The sequence below is a fragment of the Rhododendron vialii genome, chromosome 10a (genome assembly GCF_030253575.1).
Source record: "Rhododendron vialii isolate Sample 1 chromosome 10a, ASM3025357v1".
In the NCBI taxonomy this organism is placed as follows: domain Eukaryota; kingdom Viridiplantae; phylum Streptophyta; class Magnoliopsida; order Ericales; family Ericaceae; genus Rhododendron; species Rhododendron vialii.
Window position 1 is genome coordinate 6,938,702 of NC_080566.1, and position 12,587 is coordinate 6,951,288.

A 12,587-nucleotide genomic window follows, 5' to 3' on the forward strand; every position below is an offset into this window, starting at 1 on the left:
AGATGACTGAGAGTGGTAGGATGCGCTGGGAGTGGCGGATGTGATGAAGACCTATTATCGGGAGTTGCAGCTGTGATTCAGGCTGCATGAGGATGATGATGGGCAATCGATACATGCTTATGGAGAGTACAAACAGATGGAGCTGATGTTTGGTACTAGACAAGCAATATGAGTTTTTGTGATAGTGAACAGGTGAAGTAACAGTTGCGGAGACACACAGGAAGGGCATTGGAGTACGAGGAGTCGTGACCTGAGATGTACAGGAGTGTCGGTTACCGAATCAGATTGTGTGTGGAATAGTCTACATATGGTGGGCAACTGGTTATTTGGGAGATGTTCATGGGAACTCCGGACAAAGGGATTGAGATGGAGACCAGACAATGCATCGCTGGGATCTCTTCCTTTATGGATATTGTGACTGGATTCTCTTCATGATGTGCGGCCGCATAAAGAGATATGGAGTCATGGATCGTGTCCTGTGAGGATGCGAGCACTCCGGTCAAGGAGGTGCGAACACTCTATTGAGGGGGTGCTTAATATCGGCAGAGATGTCGGTATTGCAGCTGGACAGCGCTACGGGTTTAGCCTCGGAAGATCTAGTCTTGCAAGGAGACATTCAGTCAGGCAGGAGTACTTCGGTGAGGGGGTGCTAGCAGCTAGACTTGGAGTCACACAGGCGCTTTGCTAGAGAGGCTGGACGGATGCAACGATTACCCACTCTGGGTGGAGGGGGTGATTGTTGGGGTCCACCCATAGTGATGGGTTATTTTGTGTAACATCCTTAGTGTTGGGTGTTGAGCGTATTTACCCTTGGAATCCCTTATATATAGTTGTAAACCCTATCAGGGTTAGGGTGTGACTGAAATCATGTGAAGGTGACGGTGAGGTCGAGTAGGTGAGCCGGTGTGGCTCATCGGAGCAGTGGAGAGAGGTTTTTTCATCTTGTATTATTGTGTAAATAATATTAAGGGAGTTTTTCCTCATATCGTTATGTTGTTGGGTGACCCCAGATCCTAACAATGTCATTGGTTCTTCTGTTAGCCCATATATTATTTGGCTATGCGACAAATCATTGTACTCAATGAAATATATATTAGAAAAGCTTTGGGGTGGTTTAGGCAAGCGGCCGGAACCGCGCTCCTCTTATGAACGATACATTGCCTTTTGAACCGAATTGGATGATGTTATTTCCTCAAAATACAAGGATCGATCCTAACTACACTTTTTTACCGTGAAACAAAACCACCGAACCTATTATTGCCCAACACTCAAATACTCTGAGAAATATATGATCACGATGTGTAGACTTTGAGAAATATATGATCACGATGTGTAGATAATTACCAAAACGGAAAAAACTACAATACACACCATCATATGCGAATTTTGTGGCTGATTTTTACGACTTTTTGTAGCTCACTTTATCAGTTTTTTGTGGCTCATCTTACGAAAGTGTGTACGGTACACCTTTATGAATTTTGTGGCTTACTTTTATGAATTTTGGTGGCCCAATATAAGAGATTTTATGGTTTATATATAAATTTTTGGGGTGTTGTATACGAAAAACCCTCTTGAGGAGCACCCCTCTGAGCTCGACTCCCTCAAGTTATCTCTCACCCTCATCACAAGTCGTGCCATGGGTGAATCCTGATGATGAAACGGTTTTTGAGTATTTAAAGAAGAGTTGTAAGCCCAATGAATCTTGTGGTCGGGCACTCTTACAGAATGAACGAATACCCTAGAGCTAGGGATATGGACATCAAATGGAACTTAGAATGTGTAAATGGGCGCGAAAACGTACTTTAGCCATTGTCGCTCTGATGATCTTTGAATCACTCTCCCTTTGACAACCTTTACATAAATAAAAACTTCATTATTTTAATTGTTAATTTTCAACATGTTTTAATACAGTGAAAGCCTTATTTTTTTATTATATAATTGGTCTTAATCTGATTCAAAATGAAAACAATACGAGCGTTTTATCGAAATAATTTTTTTCCCGACCAATTGAGGGTAAAATGGTCAAGTATTTTGATGTACAAATTAATTTTCATCGAAACCAATTCATTAGGGAAGTAGATTGGACTAACTTTCTAACGGTTCAAATCTCGAGCGAATTGGAGTTCGGGAGTGTCTAGAGCAAGTCCGCAAAGTTGGGACATGTTGTGGCATTTCAAGATGTGCCCGGGCCGCATATAAATGCGCCTAGGCGCAAAGGATTGCGCCTGAGACGCATTAATGCTGCTCAAACTTTGCGGACTTGCCCCGGACACCCCCGAACTCCAAGTTGCGCGTGGTTTGAACCATTAGAAAGCTTTTCCAATTTACTTTCTATCCAAAGTAGTTTGGATAAAAAATCATTTGTACATCAAAGAAAGTGACCATTTTACCCTCGATGTGTCAAAATATGATTCATTCCGGTAAAACGCGTGTGTGTTTCTCATTTTAAGTTGGATCAAGACCCATTGTACATGAATAAATAGAGATTTTAAAGTACTTAAATATGGCGGAATCCAGCCATAAAAAAATTTGCGTTTTGTTAATGAAAACTGGATAGAAACAAGACAACTACAAAAATTGCAGAAGCCCATGAACACCTCGTGAATCCGTGTATCCCAATTACATTGTAGTAACTTCGGAATTTATTGAGTATCAGATTACTTAGGATAAAACCCCCCTCTAAATTAGCTCTCTAGATAGATGGTTTCCTAACCTTTATTAGGGGTCAAGGTTGATCGTCTTTCTTCCTTCCCTTAAAACATGATGATCATGATGTTTCGATAATGAGCGCAATATCGTTCCTCGGACGAGAAGCCTGGCTAGATGTTCGACCATGGCTAAACACTTTCTCAAATTCTCTCTTTCAGTAACCGTCTACCATGTGAAAGGAACAAAATAATTTTGTCGGGACAGTCTCTAGACATAGAGAGCCTAACCTGCAGAAACCTTGTTGACATCAAATCCAGTATGTCTTATGGTCGTGCAGTGCATGGAGGATCAAAACCGAACACTCACACACAAATTGAGAGAAACTTAACTATTATAGGATCATACGCAATAACATTACAAAATCTCTCTTGAGGAGCACCCCTCTGAGCTCGACTCCCTCAGGTTATCTCTCACCCTTACCACAAGTCTTGCCTTGGGTGAATCCTGATGATGAAATGGTTTTTGATTATTTAATGAAGTGTGGTGAGCCCAATGAATCTTGTGGTTGGGCAATCTTACAGAATGAACGAATACCCTAGAAATGGGGATGTTGGCATCAAATGGAAATTAGAATGTGTAAATGCGCAAGAAAACGTACTTTAGCCTTTGTCGCTCTGGTGATCTTTGAATCACTCTCCCTTTGAAAACCTTTACATCAATAAAACATTATTGTTTTAATTGTTCGTTTCCAACATGTTTTAATACAGTGAAGGCCTTATTTATTATTATATAATTTGTCTTAATCCGATTCAAAGTGAAAACAATACGAGCGTTTTATTTAAATAATTTTTTTCCCGACCAATTGAGGATAAAATGGTCAAGTATTTTGATGTACAAATTACTTTTTATCGAAACCAATTCGGTTGGAAAGTAGAATGGACAAGCTTTCTAACGGTTCAAACCACGAGCAAATTGGAGTTCGGGAGTGTCCGGGGCAAGTCCGCAAATTTGGGACTTGTTGAGGCATTTCAAGATGTGCCCGGGGCGCGTTTAAATGCGCCTGGGCGCGAAGGATTGCTCCTGAGACGCATTAATGCTGCTCAAACTTTGCGGACTTGCCTCGGACACCCCCGAACTCCAATTTGCGCGTGGTTTGAACCGTTACAAAGCTTGTCCAATTTGCTTTCTATCCAAAGTAGTTTGGATAAAAAATCATTTGTACATCAAAGGAAGTGACCATTTTACCCTCGATGGGTCAAAATATGATTCATTCCGGTAAAATGCGTGTAGGTTTCTCATTTTAAGTTGGATCAAGACCCATTGTATATAAATAAATAGAGATTTTAAAGTACTTAAAGATGGCGGAATCTAGCCATAAAAAAATTTGCGTTTTGTTAATGAAAACTGGATAGAAACAAGATAACTACAAAAATCGCCGAAGCCCATGAGCACCTCGTGAATCCGTGTATCCCAATTACATTGTAGTAACATTTGAAATTATTGAGTATCGATTGGTTAGGATAAACCCCCCCCCCCCCCCCCCCCCCCCCCCCCCCCCGGTAAATTAGCCCTCTAGATAGATGGTTTCCCAACCTTTATTAGGGGTCAAGGTTGAACGTTTTTCTTCCTTCCCTTAAAACATGATGATCAAGATATTTCGATAATGAGACCTATATCATTCCTCGGACGAGAAGCCTAGCTAGGTGTTCGACCAATTGAGGATAAAATGGTCATGTATTTTGATGTAAAAATTAATTTTCATCGAAACCAATTTGGTTGGAAAGTAGAATGGACAAGCTTTCTAACAGTTCAAACCACGAGCGAATTGGAGTTCGTTAGTGTCCGGGGCAAGTCCGCAAATTTGGGACTTGTTGTGGCATTTCAAGATGAGCCTGGGCCCGAAGGATTGCGCCTGAGACGCATTAATGCGGCTCAAACTTTGCGGACTTGCCCCGGACACACCCGAACTCCAATTTGCGCGTGGTTTGAACCGTTAGAATTCTTGCCAATTTACTTTCTATCCAATGTAGTTTGGATAAAAAATCATTTGTACATTAAATGAAGTGACCATTTTACCATTGATGGGCCGGAATATGATTCATTCCGGTAAAACGCGTTATGTTTCTCATTTTAAGTTGGATCAAGACCCATTGTATATGAATAAATAGAGATTTTAATGTACTACAAGATGGCGGAATCCAGGCATAAAAAATTTGCTTAAGTGTTTCTCAGTGTTCATTGAGTGTCCAAACTTCATCAAAGCGTAGGAAAAACCGTTTCATCACTAACATTCTTCCAAAGCGGGGCTTAAATATTTTCAAATTCAAATTTGGGTGTCTTGCTAAAATTAGCAACACAACAAAAATTGAGAATATTTCCAAACGAGAAGACGTAAAAGGATCAACAGTATTTTCTATATGTTATTCTACTGCCACCACATTACAACTATGATCTTTAATGCCGCCACAACGGATTTCTAACATTCTCTTTTCAGGAAAATATTCTTAATCCAAAGACATTGGTAAAGTGATGGTGGTGTAGTAGGAGAAAAAGGAATTGAAAACGACTTTGAGATTAAATAGCTCGTTCATCTCCTTTTGAGAACAACACAAAAAGAAAAACAAAACACTTGCTCGAACTTCTTCAAGGTTTGGTTGTGTAATTATCTGCACATCTTGATCATATATTTCTCAGAGTATTTGGGTGTTGGGCAATAATTGGTTCATAAAGTTTCGCCTCACTCTAAAAAAAAGACTTAAAGATCGTTGTATTTTGAGAAACTAACATCATCCAACTTGGTTTAAAAGGAGGTGTATCGTTCATAATTATGGGAGAGCGCGGTTCCGCGTGCCTCAAACACACCACAGCCTTTTCAAAGATATTTTGGTTGACTGTTTGATTACTTTTACTGGTGTCATTATGCAATTGTTCTAGCATAAAATCCTAGATAATCTCACATAGAATATAAAATTTTCAACCGTACCAAATTGGACAGCCAATCAAAAAAAATACCAAATTGGACATGACATGTTGATACGCCCAGGCGCAACTTAAATGCACTGGGGCACACTCGAATGGCACTGGAGGCTCATGTGATGCCGCAAATATTTTTAATTTGTTTTTAACTGAGTTTTAGACCGTAAATAGTTGACACATCTGCGGATGTCAAGCCAACTTATTTGGTTCAGGACATGAAGTAGCAGAATCCTTTGAACTTGGTTTGGGTGGGGTGCGTCAGGCCAATGCAATAGTGCAACACCAAAGCGACGCATGAGAGACCCAAGTAGACGTACTATAGTGGGCCCTTCCCCTTAAAAAATTAATTTAATAAAGAGTGAGCTGATGGCCCCACATATCAGATATTAAACAAATAAGAACAGATACTACACTGGATCTTAGCCAGAAATCCGAGAAAGGTATGTCTTCTTTTCTCTTGGGCTGCTTATTTTATAGTCGCGTTTTCTCTCCTCGTTATTCTGCATTGTTGATGTGGGAAACAAACCCCAAAATTGCAAACTCTCTAATTGGTTTGTGCCATCAATTCGACTTGGTTTTTTGAAGCCTATGAGCACCTTGTGAATCCATGTATCTCAGTTACATTGTAGTAACTGCAGAATTTATAGAGTATCAAATTGGTTAGGATAAAATTCACCCCCCCCCCCCCCCCCCCTACTCGAATGGTGCCTGAGGCGAATGTGATGCAACGAAAATTTTTAATTTGTTTTTTATTGAGTTTTTCTTGTCCGGATTGGGAGGAGACTAAAAAAAGGCAATCTTTTAAACATTAAAAGGATCATTAAGCATAAGAGGCACAAGAAGCCTGTAAGAAGTGATTCCATGATTTCCATCCATGAAGATTTCATTGACATATGTTTTGATTCAAAAGTTTAGAAATGGTTCAAATATGCAAGTAATATGTGGTTCTTGGATTTGGGGGCACTATGCTCGTGATTTTCATGGAGCTCCCTATCTTGGGCCAAAAAAGTGATCAAAATTTTGTATTTTTTGGGTTCTAAAGATCATACCTACAAGAAAATTACTTAAGAAATGAACTGACAGAGAGTTTTTCGTATTTTTTGGGTCAGTTTGTATTATTTTGGGTAAGTTAAATTAAATTCATGAAAACCAGAGTTCACAACTTGAAAACAATAGAGTTTAGAACAGACCCACCAAAACAAGCTTTAAAAAATTGGTCATAGGTTCATTATGTGAATTTCATAAGCCCCACAAATCCACCTATTAATTTTGTAAGGTGTCAAGTCCAATTTATGAAGTTCGAACAGTCCACTCTCTAGGGTATGAGGTAGGGTAGGGTACCCAAGGGTTTAGGCACTTTCTTAAGATTTTAGGGTGCACTTCCTTATTGTAGGATAGGGTACCCATTCTTAACAATTTGTTATGCAAAGGTGCGTACCCATTCTTAACAATTACTAAAATTTATTTTTCATATCTCATCTTCTTATTACTGTTGGAAGATCTGAATTAGAGGAAACCAAGTGATCTAAAGCTGTTTGAAATTAACTATTATTGAGAAATGGTTTGGGATTCTGTCCTATGATCCTAGAGAAGATCATTCCTCCGATGAAAATTAAGCCTCATGTCCTCTTGGAGAAGACTACCCAATAATGAGTTCAATAAGCAGCTTTTATTCCCTTTGTTCTGCTTTTAATACTGTGAAAACCTTATTCATCATTATATAATTGGTTTTAATTTGATTAACAATGAATAAGATACAAACGTTTTATTGAAATAATGTGTTTTTCGACCAATTGATGGTAAAATGGTCATGTATTTTGATGTACAAATTATTTTTCATCGAAACCAATTCGGCAAGAAAGTAGATTGGACAAGCTTTCTAACGGTTCCAACCATTAGCAAATTGGAGTTCGGGAGTGTTTGGGGCAAGTCCGCAAAGTTGGACTTGTTGTGCAATGTTCAGGATGAGCCCGGGGCGCATTGTAGTGCGCCTGGGCGCAAAGGAATGTTCAGGATGCGCCCGGGGCGCATTGTAGTGCGCAGAGGCGCATTAATGCTGCATAGCATGTCAAACTTTACGGACTTGCCCCGGACACCCCTGAACTCCAATTTTCTAGTGGTTTGGACCGTTAGAAAGCTTGTCCTATTTACTTTCTAGCCCAAGTACGTAGTTTAGATAAAATATTGTTTGTACATCTAATGAAGTGACCATTTTACCCTTGATGGGTAAAAAATATGATTCATTCCGGTAAAACGCGTGGATGTTTCTCATTTTAAATTGGATTAAAACCCATTATACAACAATAAACGTACAGTTTCTCTTACCCCACATTGAACCAAGCGATATTCTTGCTTCTGATTGGTATTTTTTGTGGAAAAATGAATTAATCTAAATGATACATTGTTTGGCAACAACTATAACTGTGTTTTGAATCAAAATGATTGATGTCTATGTGAAATGTTGGTGCATTTGTTATGCCTCTTGGCTGTTTCATGAAAAATTGAATGTCTGTTTCAATAGTTCATTACATCAAAAAGGAATAACCGAATGCTCCCAAGGCGCATTACAAAATGAGGGAAAATAGGATGTGCCCAGGGAGCAATTCAATTGTGCCTGAGAAACATGAGCTTGAACCTATGGAACAACAGTTGTAAAAGTTGTAAAGTTGGCTGGCTGAAAAGAAATTCTAGGTGTGCCCGGCCGGTGCGCAATTTAAATGTGCCTTACAAAAGGAGCGCAAAGCATGATGCACGCCTGGGGCGCAATTCAAATGCGCCTGAGACACATGTGATGCATCTTTTTGCAGTGGTTTTTTTTAGTCCTAGTTACCTGGAGACTATAAAAGGCCAACCTTTAATAAGGATTTTTCAAGCAAAAGAGACACACCTGAAGCCAGTACGAAGGGCTTCCAAGAGTTCCATCCATGAAGCTTTCATTGAAAAACTTGGATCGATCTCGAATCAATTACTTCACTGAGGATTTCATATAGAATGTAAAATTACTCATCATCAAACTATTTCTCATCAATGGTGGCATTCGTTTCAAGAATAATTCATTGAATAAATCGTTTTCTATTTTTGGTTTTGTTCCAAACTCAAACATTCTTTTCACTTGGTAGGTTTTCTTCAATTGGCTTGTGATACTAATGCTCACACCGTCGCACAGTAGATGAGCTGAAAAGGGAGGGACACTTCCAAGTCACAACCGTATCTAGTTTAACTTTCAACTTCTATTCTTATACTTGTGTGTTGTACCGGTTGTTGTATCAATTAACCTTCTCCTTTTTTGCTGGCAAACGCGGAGGAGGAACCAATACCCATGAAATCGACTAGTTCACAGCATGCTTTAATCCGTGGAGTGGCCGGCAGAAGGAAGGTCTGCACTAATTTTCTCCTATCTTGCTCAACTTGTTGAACTCTATTAGGCTTTGTTTGGATCAAAGATCTTTGATGGGATATATCAAGGGGAATGGAATGATTGAGAAACCAAAGTTTAACGTCAGGCTTTTCACTTCATTTTTCCCTTTGCCTACTCCTCCTTAAATCCATCCAAGAATCCTTGACGCAAACACGTACAGCCTTGATGTGATTTAAACTTGATTTGGACGGGGTGCACCAAACCAAGGTGACACTCAAAAGACCCCAAGAGCAAGGTGGGCCTTCCCCCTCAAAAAATTAATTTAGTATAATATCAGCTGATTGATGATCCACTTACAAACTAATAGGGAAAGAGACCTTAGCCAACTAACGTGGTTCTCGACACAAAGTAGAAAAAACCTTTGAACTTGGTTTGGGTAAGGTTTGCTAGGCCAAGGTAGTAGTGCAACACGAAGGCGACGCATGAGATTTTTGGCCCAACTGAAACATTCTTAAAAGTTTTTTTTTGTTGAGATTTTTTCATTGGGATTTGGCTTAAAATGAGGTGGGCCAGCTTGTAAGCTCAATTCAGTCCACTAAGTCCTAGAGGCCCACTTCAAAACCCAAATTCCTCATTAGAAGCCCCACGCTCCGGCCATGATGACGGGTATACTAGTCCCGCTTTCAGAAAATCGCGGCCAAGTATCAAAACAAGCAGCCAATAGTAATAAGAAGCAGCCAATTGTAATAAAACGCGGCCAAGAGTAGTAATAACAAGCGGCCAAGTGTCAAAACAAGAGGCCAGGAGTAATAAGAAGAGGCCAAAAGTAATAACAAGCGGCCAAGTGTCCAAACAAGCGGCCAGGAGTAATAAGATGCGGCCAAATGTAATAAGACGCGGCCAAGAGTAATACCAAGCGGCCAAATGTCAAAAAAGCGGCTAGAAGTAATAAAAAGCAGCCTAATAAGGCGAGGCCAAGAGTAATAACAAGCGGCCAAGTGTCAAAACAAGCGGCCAGGAGTAATACGATGCGATCAAGTATAATAAGACGCGGCCATGATATCCAAAAGAAGATCATACACTAAAACGCGTGTTCCGTAACCAGGCTTTAAAAAATAGCAGCCAGATGTCGAAACATGCTGCCAGGAGTAATAAGATGTGGCTAAGATGTCTAAAAACATATCATACATACACTAATCACTCTTTTACCGGTAGTAAGCAAGAAAAAAACGCATGAACGACAATGATTTGAACTTCATACTTTGTACTGTTCAAGCTGTTGTTGAGAGGTAGGATGGAGTTGAAGAACTACGGAGATGTATGAATGACAATGATTTACCGAAGAAGCCAAGAAGGAGTTGCATTGAAGCTGAAGGTTTGATCCATGGTTTTGCTTCTAGAGATCGATCACACCCTCAAATGCCAGAAATCTATGAGCCCGGCTTTGGATGTCATATGTAAAGGCAGATCCTTTTAGAATTTAAGAATTCTGGAATCCCTTCCTGTAACGCCCCAAGTAGACCACTGGCCTAGCTAGTACCCCGATTTTGATCCACAAGCCACACCACATGGCCCAAAAGCTTAAGTACAATGTACTAGTAGTAGCCCACAAGGTTTGTTATATGCCCAAGATCATCCATATAAATTTCCAATGTGGGACGGGGTGTTGCAATCTCCCCAACGTTATAGCCTCGCGCCCTCACGAGGGGTTGAGCACTATAATCACCGATACTAATCAAACCAATAACCAAATCCAACCAAACTCCAAGGCCCACATGGTCGTGTACATGGATAGCTTTGATACCACCTGTAACAGCCCAAGCAGACCACTGGCCCAGTACCCCGATTTTGATCCACAAGCCACACCACATGGCCCAAAAGCTTAAGCACAAGGTACTAGTAGTAGCCCACAAGGTTTGTTATATGCCCAAGATCATCCATATAAACTTCCAATGTGGGATAGGGTGTTGCACTTCCTATTTGAGAGACAATAGTGAACTTATTATTATGAAATGGGGAACGGGCTTTTTCAGCTTGCTGACTAGGGTTGGCAGCAAAATTCAATCAAAGGCAGATCCTCTTAGAACTTAAGAATCCCGGAATCCCTTCCTATTTGAGAGACAATAGTGAACTAATTATTATGAAAAGGAGAAAGGGCTTTTTCAGCTTGCTGACTAGGGTTGGCAGCAAAATTCAATCTTCGATACCACATAACATAAGAAAGTCATGGAGTGCATAAGCCCCTGATGAGCATAGTAGCCCCCTCGGGCATGCTCCTTGTACAACCTAGCAAAGAGCTAGTGAGGGCCGGAATGGAATATCGTATATAGTGTAGAATCAGATCTGAAGCTCTTTACTAGGATTGGAACAAGCGAGGAACAAGTGACCATCATCAGAATGAACCTTAACAGCATGCACCCACCTACAACTGATTTGCCCGGAGGAAGAAAGACTAAGTCCCTCCTCTAGATGGAAAAAGAATGCTTCTAATGAGGTCCATCATTTTGACATGGCCTTAAATCTCAGGAAAATGATTTATTGGTCAACATGAGTTCGATTCTTTTCTGCAAGCAATTCGGAAACTACCCATGCAACCCCTACCCAAGAGTCATTTAACAACTGAAATCCAGTGAACTTGATCAATGCACTGATTCATTTGATGGAGACGCAATTCCCTTCATAGTTGTCTAGAATAATCAGTACCAAAAAATCGGTAGCGAAATTTCAGAGAAAGGCCAGTTTAGAGAGAGGTGAGAGCTTCTCTCTCTATAGAGGAGCGGCTACCTCGCCCTTCTTGGTTTTACTAGTACTAAGCAAGAAGAAAAACGCGTGTTCCAGGACCACGCTTTCAAAAAATCGCGGCCAGGTGTCAAAACATTCGTCCAAGAGTAATAAGACGCGGCGAAAAGTAATAAGATGCGGCCAAGACGTCCAAAAACAGACCATACACTAATCACGCTTTTACCAGTAGTAAGCAAGAAGAAAACGCGTCTATTGGAGTGGTAATAAAATTTTGAAAGGTTGTTTTGGATTTGCTTCTATAGCATTTGAAATGGAGGTAGGCTAAGTCTAATTTGAAGACCTAATTTTTTACCAAAAATCCGAAGTCACGGCCATGACGCACGACTTTGCAGTCATCTTGTTAAAGTTTGGGCCATGATACAAAAGTTTGCAGCCATCTTGTCAAAATTTGCGGCTGAAATTCCTTTATTAAAAAACCTCATGGAAGGCAAAGTGAAAGCTGTTGTTAACCTTCTAATAGTTGCTCCAAAAAGCACCAAACGCGCGCATTCCTTTGAAATTTTTTTATGTAAAGGGGGTAGAACCTCATGGAAGGAAAATTGAAAAAGCTGTTAAACCTTCCAATCCCATTCTAACAGAATTATTTGGTTCTGATTGGGGTTTTGTTTGGAAGAATAATACATTGTTTGGAAAATAAAATGGGTTTTGAATCAGATATGTATTTCTGCAATACAATGATGGATGTCAATGTGAACTGTCTGTTCACAGGTTATGCCTCTTAGGTGTTTTATGGAACGTCTAATAGTGATCTGGTCTCTTGGACTATGATGATTGCGGGTTATGTTTTTGAAGGAAATATATG

At 40.1% G+C, this 12,587-nt stretch overlaps 1 non-coding gene across 1 annotated transcript; it reads right to left on the reverse strand.

Moving 5' to 3' along the window:
- Window positions 1–5,873: 5,873 nt before the first annotated feature.
- LOC131305735 (U2 spliceosomal RNA) lies at window positions 5,874–6,069 on the reverse strand. Its single transcript, XR_009193297.1, has one exon. It is a non-coding gene; the product is annotated as a U2 spliceosomal RNA (small nuclear RNA).
- Window positions 6,070–12,587: the final 6,518 nt, after the last annotated feature.